The sequence below is a fragment of the Homarus americanus genome, unplaced genomic scaffold (assembly GCF_018991925.1).
Source record: "Homarus americanus isolate GMGI-L3 unplaced genomic scaffold, GMGI_Hamer_2.0 scaffold30108, whole genome shotgun sequence".
Classification (NCBI taxonomy): domain Eukaryota; kingdom Metazoa; phylum Arthropoda; class Malacostraca; order Decapoda; family Nephropidae; genus Homarus; species Homarus americanus.
The window spans coordinates 7,901,528-7,919,141 of NW_024748109.1; the positions used below are offsets into that span (position 1 = coordinate 7,901,528).

General features: G+C 46.3%; 1 protein-coding gene across 5 annotated transcripts in view; it reads left to right on the forward strand.

Annotated features, from left to right (window-relative positions):
- Positions 1-350: 350 nt before the first annotated feature.
- Positions 351-17,614, forward strand: part of LOC121880190 (ecdysone-induced protein 74EF-like) — a 207,993-nt gene continuing 190,729 nt past the window's right edge. Inside the window, exon 1 of one of the 5 annotated variants that reach the window (XM_042387327.1) lies at positions 351-1,037. The gene's annotated coding sequence lies outside the window, so the exon portion shown is untranslated. The remainder of the gene's footprint in view (positions 1,038-17,614) is intronic. The other 4 variants (XM_042387321.1, XM_042387325.1, XM_042387326.1 and 1 more) reach the window with 4 other exon arrangements.

Genomic DNA, 17,614 nt, shown 5'->3' on the forward strand with positions numbered 1-17,614 from the left:
ACGAATTGGGGACAAGGTTAGTGTGTGTCGGAGCGGGGAGTCCCACTCGCTAGCAACACAACCGCTGACTTTCGCTCAAAACGGCTGGATTCAGGCGGGTGATCGCTGGACGAAGCTTGGAGGAACTTGACGCAGAGTTGCAGAAGACGTGACGGGGAGCGGCAACGCTGCACGACGGCGCACGGACAAACACACAAACACACTCACTATCACTTTCGCTTGTTGCGGCCGGCCTTTTAGTGGAGTGCGTTCGTACGTGTGTGCGAGGGGGTGTGAGTGTGTGTGTGGACGTGTGACGGCTCGGATCAGGCGTAACCTTCGCTCGGGGGAAGCAAACCGAGAGCCTGGCTCTGTGAAAGTACTCATTTGTAGTGCGTAGCTAGGAGGGGAACCCATGTTGGATCACCCGCTCCCTCACTCCCCCAACTTGCTCGCTCGCTCCCCCCTTTTGCCATCACACACCGTCACACCTGTTGCCTCTGTGTGTGTGTGTGTGTCTGTATGTGTGTGACGCAGCCGTGACGTGTACTGAGAGCCTCCGTGACGCCACACAGTTGTACACCGCCACACGTGCACACCCACCTTCCCCGTCAGTTGTGTCTCGACTCCCTTGGAGTGCTGTTGTGGTGTGCTGCTGCTGCTGCTGTTGTGAGCTGACTCCTCCCACGGCTCCTGCCTTCATCACTGTTCGGGATATTTTTAATACCAACCCCATCATGTTGTGCTGTGCTCGTTACTACACTGTGCTACACTCTGTGCTGACTCAGTGCTGAAGTGTACTATTACTACATTGTTAAACAGTGCTGCTACATCTGTGTTCAACATAAATATACACAAGTGGTCAAATAACATCACTCCACAGGCCTATTACGAAGAAAAAAAATTACTGTGCTATTCTGTGTTGTTGATAAAGTAGCTATATCAGTGCTGTACCTACAAGTGCTACTGTGTTATTGTTGTGTTATTACTCACTAGTGAACACACACACTGCTGGATAACACTTGTCTACCTCCACTCACCGTGTTCAGCTTCAACAGGTGAGTGACTTAGTGCTGCATGTTAACCTCGTGTGTGAACCCTAGGTGCCATGTGTCAACCCCAGGTGCCATATGTCATCCCCAGGTGCCATATGTCATCCCCAGGTGCCATGTGTCAACTCCAGGTACCATGTGTCAACCCTAGGTGCCATGTGTCAACCCCAGGTGCCATGTGCCAACCCCAGGTGCCATGTGTCAACCCCAGGTGCCATGTGTCAACCCCAGGTGCCATGTGTCAACCCCAGGTGCCATATTACATTTAGAAAAGTATTAAATAATGACAGGCGGCATAAGAATGTTAATGTGTGTGTGTGTGTGTGTGTGTGTGTGTGTGTGTGTGTGTGTGATCTACACACCCAAAGCCTCGCCACTGTCACACATCGATGTCGGCACCTCCGTTGTTTCGTCTGGCAAGCAGAGTGTGGTCATATGAGGGGAGGGCAGACGTTCTTGTTGTGAGGACAGACCCGTATGTGTGTGTGTGTGTGTGTTTGGTCTAGCTGAGTGTTATCAGTTAGATTGATACAGTGAGGTTCCGTGATTCTCCCCCCCTCATTCTCTTCCTCCCTCTCCCTCCTCTTCCTCTCCCCTCTTCTTCCCCTCACTAGGAGTCAATGTCCAAGGGTGTCGTTTGGTGATAGAACCGAGATGTTGACAACAGTGGTAATCTCTCTCTCTCTCTCTCTCTCTCTCTCTCTCTCTCTCTCTCTCTCTCTCTCTCTCTCTCTCTCTCTCTCTCTCTCTCTCTCTCTCTCTCTCTCTCTCTCAGTGCAAAAAATATATATTTATGGAAGTCAGACTACGTAACCTAACCTAACCTAACCTTCATTAGTTTAGCCCCGTGACCTCCGTGCGCGTTCGTGGTAATTTTCCGACATTGTACTATACTGCCAAATTCCTTCTAACCCCCCCCTACCTCCCTCCCTCACCTGTTCCTGTGTTAATTAAGATGGTAAATATTCCTGTCTGTCTGGTTAAAACACGGAAATAATGGCTTTAAAAATGGTGTCGTTTTTCACTGTGACTATATACCTATTTATTTAATTATGGGTTTCATTGTGGTTCGTTTATTCTTGTCTTCCATCTGTCTCCTCTCTTCTGCGTCTTTTCTCATTCGCCTCTTCTGTACTTCCCCTTCCCGCCTCTCTCTCTCTCTCTCTCTCCTTTCTATCCAACTCCTACCTCCTCCTCCTCCTTCCTACCTCCTCCTCCTCCTCCTCCTCCTCCTCCTCCTCCTCCTCCTCCTCCTCCTCCTCCTCCTCCTCCTCCTCCTCCTCCTCCTCCTCCTCCTCCTCCTCCTCCTCCTTCCCTACCTCCTCCTCCTCCTTCCTCCTCCTCCTCTCCTCCTCCTCCTCCTCCTCCTCCTCCTCCTCCTCCTCCTCCTCCTCCTCCTCCTCCTCCTCCCCTCCTCTTCCCCTACCTCCTCCTCCTTCCTCCTCCTTCCTACCTCCTCCTCCTCCTCCTCCTCCTCCCTACCTCCTCTTCCCTCCTCCTCCTCCTCCTCCTCCTTCCTCCTCCTCCTCCTCCCTCCTCCTCCTCCTCCTCCTCCTCTTCCTCCCCTCCTCCCTCCTCCCTCCCTCCTCCCTCCTCCCTCCTCCTCCTCCTCCTCCTCCTCCCCCTCCTCCCTCCCCTCCTCCCCTCCTCCTCCTCCTCCTCCTCCTTCCTCCTCCTCCTCCTCCTCCTCCTCCTCCTCCTCCCCCTACCTCCTCCTCCCTCCTCCTCCCTCCTCCTCCCTCCTTCCCTCCCTCCTCCTCCTCCTCCTCCTCCTCCTCCTCCTCCTCCTCCTCCTCCCTACCTCCTCCTCCTTCCCTTCCTCCTCCTCCTCCTCCTCCTCCTCCTCCTCCTCCTCCCTCCTCCCTCCCTCCTCCTCCTCCTCCTCCTCCTCTCCTCCTCCTCCTCCTCCTCCTCCTCCTCCTCCTCCTCCTCTCTCTCCTCTTCCTCCTCCTCCTCCTCCTCTTTCCCTACCTCCTTCCTACCCCTCCTCCTTCCCTACCTCCTCCTCTTCCCTCCTCCTCCTCCTCCTCCTCTTTCCCACCTCCTTCCCTACCCCCTCCTCCTTCCCTACCTCCTCCTCCTTCCCCTCCTCCTCTCCTCCTCTTCTCCTCCTCCTCCTCCTCCTCCTCCTCCTCCTCCTCCTTCCCTACCTCCTCCTCTTCCTACCTCCTCCTCCTCCTCCTCCTCCTCCTCCTCCTCCTCTCATTAACAGGTCACCTTGAGTCTTAAGTATTCCCCACTGTTGTTTTTCTTCTCCTATTGATGGTAAATAAACCGTAAAAAAAAGAACTATATACAGTAATGTTGAAGAAACCACCCAGCCCCAACCACCCACCACCCACCTAACCAGCCACCCAGCCACCCACCTAACCGCCCAGCCACCCAGCCACCCACCTAACCGCCCAGCCACCCACCTAACCAGCCACCCACCCCACCACAACTCCCCAGCCAGCCACACCCAACCGCCCAGCCACCCACCTAACCGCCCAGCCACCCACCAACCGCCCAGCCACCACACCCTGCCCAGCCACCCACCGCCACGACCGCCTAACTGCCTCAGCCGCCCAACCCCAGCCACCCCCTTCCCCCACCTAGCCCAGCCACCGCCCAGCCACCCAACTAACCGCCCAGCCACCCACCTAACTACCCAGCCACCCACCTGACTGCCCAGCCACCCACCTAACTACCCAGCCACCCACCTAACTGCTCAGCCACCCAGCCACCCACTAACTGCCCAGTCACCCATATGCCCAGCCACCTAACTGCCCAGCCACCCAGCCCAGCCACCCATCCGCTCCACCACCCAGCCACCTAACTGCCCAGCCACCCAACTGCCCCACCCACTGCCCACCACCAGCCACCTAACTGCCCAGCCACCCCCCAGCCCATCCGCTCCACCACCCAGCCACCTAACTGCCCAGCCACCCGCCCAGCCACCCCCTCTCACCACCCAGCCACCTAACTGCCCCCATCCACTCCACCACCCAGCCACCCCTGGCCACCCAACTGCCCAGCCACCCCCGCTCCACCACCCAGCCACCCAACTGCCCAGCCACCCATCCTCCACCACCCAGCCACCTAACTGCTCCCAGCCACCCGCTCCACCACCCAGCCACCCTCCGCTCCACCACCCAGCCACCCAGCCACCCATCCGCTCCACCACCCAGCCACCCAACTGCCCCACCCATCCGCTCCACCACCCAGCCACCCAACCCCACCTCCGCCCCACCACCCAGCCAACCCAGCCACCCATCCGCTCCACCACCCAGCCACCCATCCGCTCCACCACCCTGCCTCCCCGTCACCTCCTTTCTCTCCCTCACTCTTACCTTCCCTCATCCCCCTCTCCTCTTCCCTAGTTCCTCTCTCCTCCTCTTCTTTCTCCCAACCACCCAGCCGCCACCCAGCCGCCACCCAGCCACCCCTGCGAGAAAGTCCCCTCACCACTTTCGATTTCTGTACATAGAGTAGTTTAGGATCACATTAACGAGCCAATTATACTGTACTATGGGATGAGGCGCCGAGTGGTCGTTAACGGAGGGTATTGTTAGCCAGGTGATTTAATGTTTTTCTAATTGGCGGTGTGGTAGTTATGGTGATTATTGGTTAGGTTAGGTTTGGTTGGGTTAAATTGGGTTTGATTTGGTTTAGTTTGGTTGGATTTGGTTAGGTTAGGTTTGGTTAGATTAAGTCAGGTTAAGTGAGGTTAGGTTAGGTTTGGTCACGTTATGTTTCGTTAAGCATCCTCTAAAGTCTAAACCGATATCAAATAAATGAAATAGGTTAAACATCCACCAAACCGATAACATAATGTACCGATATCATACAGGTTATCCTCAAAATACTACTACTAAAATATGCAAATGATTATGACATTAAAAGTTCAAAAATAATAATAAGTCAATAAATAAACTGGTCTCAAAACCCAATCTTGATAATGAATCTTTTATGTAAGTTTTGTAAATGTTAAAAACTAAAGTAAATATTTTAAAATGGTGTGTGTGTGTGTGTGTGTGTGTGTGTGTGTGTGTGTGTGTGTGTGTGTGTGTTACGTCATACCATTAAACATTTACAATTAACTAGACCGTGAGAGGATATGTGACGTCAATACACATGGATTTTTTTTTTTTTATCAATTACGTAGATCAAGTTGGTGTTTATTGATGACTATATTCAGTCTGTCTGTCTGCCTGTCTGTCTGTCCCTGTCTGTCTGCCCTGTCTGTCTTGTCTGCCTGCCTTGTCTGTCTGTCTCGTCTTGTCTGCCTGCCTTGTCTGTCTGCCTGTCTGCCCTGTCTGTCTTGTCTGCCTGTCTTGTCTGCCTTGTCAGTCTGTCTGCCCTACCTGTCTTGTCTGCCTGCCTTGTCTGCCCTGTCTGCCCTGTCTGCCTTGCCTGTGGTTCACTTGGCGCTGTGAGTCATAGTGTTACAAGTAGCTAATTTTTTTTTTAATTCCGGGTTATGTTTCTTCTTTTTATTATCGTGTGAGGGATTTAATTTGATTTTTTGTGGAGATAAATCCCCTCAATTCTCCCTTAATCCCTTTCAATCTCTTTAACCCCCATCAATTCTCCCTTAATCCACCAATCCCTCTTAATCCCCCTCAATTATCCCTAAATATCCCCCTTAATCCCCCTCAATTCTTCCTTAACCCCCCTTAATCCCCTAATCCCTCTTAATCCCCATCAATTCTTCCTTAATCCCCCTTAATTCACCAATCCCTCTTAATTCCCTTCAATTATCCCTAAATCTCCCCCTTAATCCCTTTTAATCCCCCTCAATTCTTCCTTAATCTCCCTTTAATCCCCTTATCCCCTTAATCACCCTCAAATCTCCCCTAATCCCCCCAAAAAAAATCCCAGGTGAATATTAATTAGACACCAAGGTAGAGAGACGTCATCACCTGCGTCAGTAAACAAAGAGGTAATATTATTTTATCTCACTAAACTCTTGTAAAAATGTCTTCCAATATTTTTTTCCACCATCATCCTCTTCTGGGGGGGGAAAATAAACAGTATATAATAATAATAATATATATTTAAAGTTTATTTTATTCTAATTTCTCTTTTATTGTGGTTCTTATCTATGAGTAATAGCTGACCTTGTGTGTTAGTTGAAGTATGTCGTTGTTGGATTGATATGAAGGTCAGTCCATCACGCTAAACCTGGTATAGACGGGGAGGGGGAGGGAGGGAGGGTGACCAATGTTGAGGCATCACGACCAACTTGTTGAGAACTGACTGACTGACATATACTGTTATTTCTTCATTAATATCTTAACTTTATGGAGAAAATACGAATTTAGATATAGTAATTGTAAGTTAGTTTATATTGGTTTTAAAATCACGTTTGGTTATTGAGAGTGACAGGGGGAAGAGAAAGAGGGAGGGGGTGGGGGGGGGTCCGTGAGTCGTGTGTACGTGGTAGTAGTATTTACATAACCTCAGCCATTGTGCTACGTAATTATGATAAACCCATCACACCACCACCTGTTTCCTCTCTCTCTCTCTCTCTCTCGCTCTCTCTCTCGCTCTCTCTCTCTCTCTCTCTCTCTCTCTCTCTCTCTCTCTCTCTCTCTCTCTCTCTCTCTCTCTCTCTCTCTCTCTCTCTCTCTCTCTCTCTCTCTCTCTCTCTCTCTCTCTCTCTCTCTCAGTGACTTCAATTGTGGTCTTGTACTGAGCTGACCACTATTGACTGCCTGGCTCCTCCCTCCACCGAGTCTATTCCTTAAACTGACTCTATTCATCACATTTCTTATTCGACGGAACAGTTCATTTTTAATTAACAATTCTATTCGTTGGAGGCGATTGTGTTGTGGTCGACCTTAAGTAAATTAATATCTTTTATATCTTCACAAACTCTTAAGACATTTACAACCTGATGCAAGACTCATCGCCGTGGAGAGAGAAAAAACTAATAATAAGGATGACTCACTGGAAGACGAGAGCCAATGAGGACGTTTCTTGAGACTGAAATGGCGAGTTACAGATGGGTTTTATAATGTTTAAAGTCTCACCCAATCAGTATAGAGCGTTTGATGATAGCCAGCCAATTAGAATGTTAGTTGAGGTTAAAACAGGGTATCATATTATGCTAGTTTAACAGATGCAAAGTCACAGCCAATCGCAGGTTAGTTCACAACGTCAAATATAGCCTAGCCAATCAGGACAGACAGACAAAGAAAGAGCCAGCCAATCAGGAGCTTTCTCTCACAGAACTGGTAGATCGTGCCAAGAGAGGATGCGCCACCCTTAAAGACACCCCCATTAAAGGCGCAATTAAAACATCATAACAACACTGCGTCCCTTTAAAGACACCCCATTAAAGACACAGTTAATACATCGTCATAACATCTCCCACGCCACCAGCAGGAGTAATATAGTTTAGGTGTGAAGTTCCTCAAGGTTGGTTGCTGTGGCTCTCAGGGTCGCTAGGCTTAATTGATGGCGAAGAGAAAGTTTGTCCTCCATAGAGTGCGTGTGTGTGTGTGTGTGTGTGTGTGTGTGTGTGTGTGTGTGTGTGTGTGTGTGGGGTAATAAGCCAATCAGAAAGCCAAGGTAACCATCCCCTCCTACCCTACGTATGTTTACGATGACGTCACTGTCGTCATCGTCCCAGCTGAGGGGATGACATAGGTGTGTGGGAGGATAGTGAGAGACGGACGCTCATCTAGCCTTGTTTGGTTCGTCGTGGGATAGGAAGGGTAGAGGAGGAAGTCAAGGATAGATGAATGGAGAGATAGTAGTTAGTCAAGGATAGATGGATAGATAGATGGAGGGAGAGATAGTGGTTAATCAAGGAGGGTGGATGGATGGACGAAGGATAGATATAGAGATGGATGAAACGAATAGCCATGGGGGATAAAGGATAGATGGGTTATTCAAAAGTTAGTAGACATGGGATTTATTTATTTTTATTGTGTATTAGCGGAAATTGGTGCAACTGATAATGGACAGACAGACAGACAGAGAGAGAGACAGACAGACAGACAGACACTAAAAAAACCAACCCGACAGCTACCATCACCTCCTAAGTACAGACAGACAGACAGGCAGACAGACAGACAGACAGACAGACAGACAGACAGACAGAAAAACTCTCAACAGCAGCCTCTTGAGAAAGCGTCGTGTGGAGGAGACCTTGTAGAGACTGTCTGTACCCAGGTGAGAGAGAGGGGGGGGGTAGAGGGGGGTAGAGGGTAGGTAACCTTTAACCTATGGGTAGTAATGGGGTCAAGTGCAGCGGTAACGATGACGACTCTTGGCCAGGAAGTTTTAATAGCTACTGTGTGTGTGTGTGTGTGTCTGTCTGTGTGTCTGTCTGTGTGTGTGTGTATGTGTGCGTGTGTGTATGTGTGTGCGTGTGTGTCTGTGTTTGTGTGTTTGTTAAAGGAAATAGCCGTGAAGTGTGTAATTATATTTTGTTTTTCCACCAAGGATTTTTTTTTTTGTTACGTAATATAACTAATTAATGAAGATTTGTTTTGTATTTATTGTAATTTTCCCCAAACAGTTATAAAATTAGTTAAGGTTAGATAGATAGATAGAGAAGGTAAGGAAGTTTTATATAGTGTGAAAAGCTATTTTAAACCAACAATTTAGAAAGTTTTGTATGAAAATATAGCTTTGGAAAGTAGTATTTGGAGAGTATGGTTTGGAAAGTACTTTTAGGTGAAGAAAAGGGTGTCGAGGAAAGTAGGATGTGAAAGTACGGGTTAGAAAATTACTTAAAGATCAATAATAAATAAAAAAAATGGAAAGTAAGAAATGAAAGTTTGGAAAGTTTGTAAAAATAACTTAAGAGGAAATAAAAGAAAAAAAATGAAGGAAGTAGCGAATGAAATGAAAGTATGCAATTGGCCTCCGTGGTTGACTAAGGTGGACAGGTGAAGGAAGGAGGGCGGGTGATTGAGGCCGGAAGGGTAACTCTTAAGGTGGTTAGGGGAGGAGGGAGCTGAGTTGGTGGTGGTGGTGATGGGGGGTGAAGGGTGACTTGATGTGTTTGGGGGAGTGGGGGGTGTAGGTGTTGAGAGGAGGAGGGGGTTGAGGTGGAATGTTCCCGTGCCATATCAGGTGCCATTGAAGTGCCAAGTGACAAGTAAAGTGTTGTGTGGGGGGAGGTGTGGGGAGGGGGGAGGAGGATGGGTTATCTGGGTCTTATAGATCCTTGAGTTGATACGTTCATGTGATACAGGTACAAGTACAGGTACAGGTAGATGCACAGGCACACATACAGGCACAGGTAGATGCACAGGTACACATACAGGTACAGGTAGATGCAGGTACACATACAGGTACAGGTAGATGCACAGGTACACATACAGGTACAGGTAGATGCACGGTGCACATACAGGTGGGTAGATGCTGGGTACAGGTAAACGCACAGGTACACACAGGTACAGGTGGCTGTGGGTAGATGCACAGGTACTGGTAGATGCATGTTGGTGAACCTTTTGGTACACATGGGTGCAGGTAGATGCACAGGTGCACATACACAGGTACTGGCAGACGCACAGGTACACATACAGGTACAGGTAGATGCACATGTACACATACAGGTACAGGTAGATGCACAGGTACACATACAGGTACAGGTAGATGCACAGGTACAGGTAGACACACAGGTACACATACAGGTACAGGTAGATGCACAGGTACAGGTAGACACACAGGTACACATACAGGTACAGGTAGATGCACAGGCACACATACAGGTACAGGTAGATGCACAGGTACAGGTAGACGCACAGGTACACCTACAGGTAAATCCCACAGGTACACCTACAATCATCTGGAATGAAAGTGGATTTTTTTATTTCTTAAGACGTGGGGCACTTAACCTGGTGATAGGGTGAACAAGGCAGCCAGCAGTGTGTGTGTGTGTGTGTGTGTGTGTGTGTGTGTGTGTGTGTGTGTGTGTGTGTGAGAGAGGGGGGGGGCGGTACCACTCATCAACAAACACACACCTATAAGAGATACATTGCAGAATACCTGACTTAAAATGCCCCTCCTTGTTGAAGACTTCTTGAAGACTTCTTGACCTCACCTTTTAAGACGTCACACCAAGGCATTCTAAGGTTACATGATTTTGATTGATGGGTGAAGGATGGGGGGGGAGGGGGATAGGGTCATGACCTTTCCTATGTCGTAATGTTTCTTTGTTAAGTAGAAGTCTATGGCTTTGATCAAGTCTCGTGACGTCATACCATTACCCCCCGGATGGCACTTGTGGTTTTGACTGGAAGTGATGTCTTGTGTGTTGCTGTACCTGTGACGTCATCCGAGAACTTCCTGTTATTGGTTGGTTATGATGACCTTTTTGACCTCTAGGACACTGTGCTTGCGGTTGGTCAATTGGTGCAAGTTGCCTCTTGACTTGTTTTAAAAAGTTGGGCTTTGATTAGGTGAGGTTAGGTTAGGTTAGGTTAAGTTAAGTTAGGTTTAAGATAGGATAATGAGTTTTAAGATTAACCGGGTTAGGTTAAGTTAGATCAGATTAGTTCAGGTTAGGTCAAGTTGGGTTTGATGAGAAACTTAAGATAGGTTAAGTTAAGTTAGGTCAGAACAGGATAGGTCACTAGGTTAAGCTAGGTCAGGAGGTTAAGTCAGGTTAGGTCAGGTCAGGTCTGGATAAAGGCCCATTTGGCATGCACTTGATTATGGTGACACCTTTGACCCCAGTATGAAGGATGTTTAGGCTAGGTCAATAACAGTCTTGTTGTACACCCCATTATGCTGAGTTCTCTATGTGTCCGCTTCTTCTTTCCTTCCCACTCCCCATCACTACATCCTCCCTTCACTCTCCTTCATCCTCCCATTCCGTCCCTCTTTCTCCTCCACCTCCTCCTCACCCAAAACATCATCTGGAAACAGTAATAACTTCACAGATGCAACACATGACCACCACCTTCTCTCTCTCTCTACATCGCCCACCCAACAAAGAGCAAAAAAAAGAAATTTGAAAGAAGTTACACTGAGATTCTCACCTTAATGTTTGAGAGAGAGAGAGAGAGAGAGAGAGAGAGAGAGAGAGATAGTGAGAGAGAGAGAGAAAGAGAGAGAGAGAGAGGTTGGCGATGAACGTCAAATGTCACCAGAGTTTTTTACCGTGTACTTCGCTGCAGTTACTGATTAGTGTTTCACCTGTGTGTGTGTGTGTGTGTGTGTGTGTGTGTGTGTGTGTGTGTGTGTAGTGTGTGTGTGTGTGTGTGATAGGTCGTGCCATTGTCTGTGCCTCTGTCCTGTTACTCACACACACAATACCTACCATAATCCACCACAATTCTACCACGCCACAGAGTGAATTGGGTGACTGGTAGTTAGGTAGATAAGATGGTAGGTAGGTTGGTAGGTCGATAGATAAGGTGGTACGTCGATAGATAATGTGGTTGGTAAGTAGATAAGGTCGATTACATGACCTGTATTTCACCCACACCACACAACCACAATATGGGCAGGTAGACAGGTAGAAAAAAGGGGGGTGGGGGGAGGGGGGGAGGGGTTAAATGGGTGCCGGAGAGCAGTAGTGTAGGTTGGGGGGTGGTGGACCATTCTAGTCTACCTCCCCCTCTCTCCCCTCACCACTTCCCTCTCCCCTCCCCTAACACCCCCCCTCCCCTCCCCTCCCCTCACACAGACAGACACACACACACATAGAACCTTGACATACTTGTTGAGGGTCGGCAGTGTTGAGGGGCCCCTGCTTCTACCTCCCCTCCCTACCCCCCCCCTCCCACCCCTCCTCCCTCTCTCTCTCTCACTGTCTCTCATTGCATCTCCTCCTTCTGCTGCTGTTCTGTTCTTGTTGTCTGTGGGTTATTCACCGCTTTATTCATGGCTATTCATCTTCCCGTTTCTTTTTTTGTTACGCAAGTTGCTGTTCTCTTTGTTCATGAATTTTAGTTAATTATTGGCTTACTTTCTCTATTTTTTCATTTTTTTCTCTCTCACTCACCCACTCACTCTTACACCTCTCTCTCTCAGTTACACACTCTTAACAGTCACTCACTCAGCCAGTCAAATGCCCTGATGATAGAATTGTTGTTCATCTATATGTCTTCTCTGTTCCCCCTCCCTCCCTTCCCTCCCCCAGTCCGACCATCCCCCCGCCCCCCTCGTGTGTGTATCCTTGTGTGTGTCTGTCCGAGAATTCTGAACATGATGACGTACAGTAAACAGCGATGGATCTTTTTCGAACTTAACATAGTATTAATATAATCACCACAAGACCTTAATAAAAGTTCTATAATCAGGAAATAATAATCTCACACAAGTTCAATAATCACCAATAATTACTATCTCACACAAGTTCAATAATCACCAATAATTACTATCACACAAGTTCAATAATCACCAATAATTACTATCTCACACAAGTTCAATAATCACCAATAATTACTATCACACAAGTTCAATAATCACCAATAATTACTATCACACACAAGTTCAATAATCACCAATAATTACTATCACACAAGTTCAATAATCACCAATAATTACTCATAATAATCGAACTGGTATGAGCCATTGTTGTGGTAATTGTAATCACATTTATATACAACACAATTGTTTGCAATCTCGTGTTTAGAACTCTGAGAAGGAAGGAAGGAAGGAAGGAAGGAAGGGAGGAAGGAAGGAAGGAAGTGAGATGAAATTGATGAGCTTAGATTAAAACAGGTGTTGAATATAATTCTCTCTCTCTCTCTCTCTCTCTCTCTCCTGGGCGTCTCTCCACAAGCTTTACCTTGAAGTATTGTGTCAATTTACAAAAGATGGAATCGTTTAGTATTCAAGCAACGAATAATGTACACACAGACACACACACACACACACACACACACACACACACACACACACACACACACACACACACACAGCCACACACACACACACACGCACTCCACACACACACACACACACACACTACATAAAATTCAACTATGTGTGTTTATGGCCGTCGTTGTGTCTATTACAGTTGTCTATCGTTTGTTGGTCCCTCTCAAGAACCCAATGTATGATTATGGATTGGGTAGTTAGTGGTTGTGAAGGGGTTGTTATTGAGGGATTGGGTAGTTAGTGGTTGTGAAGGGGTTGTTATTGAGGGATTGGGTAGTTAGTGGTTGTGAAGGGGTTGTGACAGAGATTGGACAGTTAACGATTATGCAATGATTATAATACTGGGTTGATTGATTAAGATGATTAGGTAGTATGGGTGGTTTAGAATGGACGGGAATACAGTTCTGCTCGCGTGGATTGGCTAATCAGGTTAAAAAAAACTGTTTATCACGGCAGATGATTGGATGATGAAGCTCTTGACATGCACTGGGATTGGCTGACGTGGCTCTTGTCATGCACAGTGATTGGTTGGTTGATTGTTGTGGGTGTATAGTATAGGGTACATTTGGCTGATTCGGATTGGTTGGGTGAATTATAATTGGCCAATCAGCTCTTGTAAAGGTAGTGTTGGTATGTATGTATGTATGTGTGTGATATCCTGTGTGTGTGTGTGTGTAAGTATATAAGTACATCTCTTCTCACGTCTAACACACACACACACACACACAGCTAGGGATGAAGTGTAAGCTCCCTATCTCGTGCTAGTGTGTCCTCTGAACTACTGTCATAACACACGCATCCAACACGGCAGTCATGGTCGAGTAGGCTGTGTGAAAGAGAAAGCAGAATGTGAGAGAGGGGGGTGAGAAATAGAGAGAGGGGGGAGAGAAAGAGAGAGAGGGGGGAGGGAAGGGGGTGAGAAAGAGAGAGGAAAAAGGGTGGTGTGTTTGGGTTGAAATTCCTCACTTCAGAATAACTTAGCTTGTCCTCAAACTTTAAAAGAAAACAATAGCTTTAAGTTATCAAGTCGAGGATATTTACATTAATTAATTTAACTATTTTATGATATATTTAACTGTATTATTACTTTAAGTCTCTCAGTAATATTTTTATATTATTTATATTTAATTATAAATATTTAATGTTTTTTATTTTTGTTTTTTAGGAAACGCGGGAATAAAATATTGACGATAATAACAATAACTGGCAACACGTCTCAGTGGTCTAGAAAATAAGAGTTGCCAGTAAGTCCATTATGGGAGAAAGTGGTGAAGTGGAGAGGGGAAATTCGGGTGTTTATAATACGTATTTTCACTCTTTTTGGCGGGAAAAATTACGCGGGGAATTATTTCATGAGGTAGTGATAATGTAAGTAAAATTTAGGACCAATTTAACACGTAAGAGCTAAGTTGTGGTGTTATGAGATGGAATGAATGTTACGTGTGAGGTAATGAAGAAAGATACGTTAGGTAAGGTTAGGTTAGGTTAGAATATATATATTTTATTGATATTTTTTCAAAGTTACTAGATTATTGAAGAAATTATTATACAGTATTAGTAAAATTATCAACTGCTTTTAATACCTATGATATGACTACTTTACACTTGTGGGATTTACTTATTTACTTTCTGCAAATTTGGACAAAATATCAAGTAGTTGGTTCGTATAGTGAGTGTGGTGAAGCAGGTGTGGTGGTTGCCAGTGTGTGTGATTTATGGTGCTGTGTGTGTGTTGTTTTCATTGTGTTCCGTCATTTCTCTGCATTGGTGAGAGAGAGAGAGAGAGAGAGAGAGCGAGCGCGTACTGCAACCTAATCTGATTCAGTTTAACCTAACCTGGATTAACCAAACCTAACCTAACCTAACCTAACCTTACCTTACTTAACCTACTCTAATCTCACTTAAACCTAACCCATCCTAACCAGATTTATCCTAGATAGGGTAGATTAGGTTGGATTAGGTTAGGTAAAACTAAGTTGGATTATATTGGCTCGCGATTGGATTAAATTGATCCAGTTTTAAATTAACAGGATTACTTAACTCAGCTGTTATATAAACTGGCAATATTATGCGAAATACACGAGAAAAAAACAAAATTATCGTACATGAGGAAGCACCGTCAGTAGCCAATCACAGAGTTTCTACAATCCTTTCCGCCAGTCAGAGACCTGATGACGCTGCCACAGCCAATCACTACGCTGCTTCCAAACTGTTTGGGAAGTCAGCTGTTTGGGACTCGTAAACAAACCAGCTGACAAGAGAAACTGTAGTTATATAGTGAGTTATGGCACCAGTGTAGTTATGTGAGTTATGGCACCACTGTAGTTATGTGAGTTATGGCACCACTGTAGTTATGTGAGTTATGGCACCACTGTAGTTATGTGAGTTATGGCACCACTGTAGTTATGTGAGTTATGGCACCAGTGTAGTTATGTGAGTTATGGCACCAGTGTAGTTATGTGAGTTATGGCACCAGTGTAGTTATGTGAGTTATGGCACCACTGTAGTTATGTGAGTTATGGCACCACTGTAGTTATGTAGTGAGTTATGGCACCACTGTAGTTATGTGAGTTATGGCACCAGTGTAGTTATGTAGTGAGTTATGGCACCACTGTAGTTATGTGAGCTATGGCACCAGTGTAGTTATGTAATGAGTTATGGCACCACTGTAGTTATGTAGTGAGTTATGGCACCAGTGTAGTTATGTAGTGAGTTATGGCACCACTGTAGTTATGTGAGTTATTATGGCACCAGTGTTATTACGGTGTCAGATGTGTTGGCACCATTATTGTGTGAGAATGTTTTATGGTTGGTGGGATTGTTGTGGTCCTTAGTGGTGCACATAGTAGCGGTGATATTAACATGTTTATTTCCATTTAGTGCAGGGTTTTAACTTTTCCATAACAGAAGAATGATAATAACATGCATCATTGTCCTGTTGTTCCTCTCCCCCTCTTCCTCCTCCCTCCTCTTCCCCCCTTTGTGTGTTCGTGCATGTGTCCGTCTGGGGAGGGATGGATGAAGAACGTGATTACCTCGACTCCTTCAAGATGGCTGTGTGTGATTGACAATGCCGCCGTGATGTCACTTCCGGAACAACCCCCCTCCCCCCTCAGAACGTGTTGTTGACGTGTTTCATCTCAGTCTGTTTTTGTTTGTTTGATGTTTATTTGTCGTTGACTTTAGATTTTGTTATTAATGTTTGTAAGGTGTGTGTGTGTGTGTGTGTGTGTGTTACTCGTACATTTACTGTTACACTGATCATATGTTAGTCTGTAAAACACACACACACGCACGCACATGGCTGAAAGTGAATGTGAAAGTGCAGTACACATGTGTGCGTGTGAGCAACATGTGCGTGACTCTCAGTTTCACTAGGGATTAACACACACACTCTCTCTCTCTCTCTCTCTCTCTCTCTCTCTCTGTCTCCTATTTAAACCTACATGATGAAGACGTGGCATTTAGCATCGTGTCTATGTCTTGTGTGTGTGTGTAAAAAATATGTGAACACATTCTCTTGCACTATTAAAGAACGTGGCTGGTCAGACGGGCCCCTGTCCTAATAGGCCCCAGTCCTAATAGGCCCTATTATTAAATAGTTAGGTTACACTTGGTACCCAATTTTTATGGTATATTGTATAGGTAAGGAGTTATGATAGCGAGTGAGTGAGTGAAAGAAAAGGCCAAATTTACACCTGTTCCACACACACACATGATAAACAGAGAGAGACAGGGAATTGTGATTGGTCCAACACTTGTCTACAGGTGTACAGACACCACGCCCATACTTGACTGGCAGCTGAACCTTTGTATGGCACAATAGTAAACACCTGTTGATCTGTTGTGATGAGAATTGAGCCTAATAACATCTGTTGAATTGGTGTGCTGAGAAACACCTGTTGATCTGACATCATCCACCTCCCCCCCCCCTCTCTCTCTACACGTGACCTCAGGCAACTCGAGAAGTTAAAAGACAATCCCTGTTGTGTTTTGTGCGTGTGTTTAAATCCGTTCAACAGGACACACACACACACACACACACATACTCTCACACACACACACACACACACACACTCACACATACTCTCACACACACACACACACACACACACACACTCTCACTCTCATCACTATTTCCTCGTGCTACCATTTTACCGTCATTAGTAGGTCAAGGTAACAGAAGTATCGCCTGCTTGTATGAACGCTGCTGAGGAGTGAGAGAGAGTGGGTAAGAGAGACAGGGCATGTGAGAGTTAAGAGTGAATGAGAGTGACTGTTGAGGAGTGAGAGAGAGAGTGGGTAAGAGAGACAGGGCATGTGAGAGTTAAGAGTGAATGAGAGTGACTGTTGAGGTGAGAGAGAGTGATGAAGAGACAGAGACATGTGAGGATTAAGAGTGAATGAGAGAGAGTGACTGTTGGCTCCGGCATCTGGGCCCTGGAGCTGGACAGGAAGCCAGCCCCTAGCAGGAGGAGGAGAGTGAGCATGCGTAAGGGAGGCTGGGAGGAGGATGTTGGTGAAAGAGAGCATGCGTAAGGGAGGCTGGGAGGAGGATGGTGGTGAAAGAGAGAGAGAGAGAGAGAGCATGCGTAAGGGAGGCTGGGAGGAGGATGGTGGTGAAAGAGAGAGAGAGAGAGTCACGTGGTGTTTGCCGAGGGTCCACTTGACCATAACATGTGAAAAGATTCTCTCTCTTTCTCTCAACAGTTCTTCCATTCCCCATATTCTCTCCTCTTTATCTCACCTCT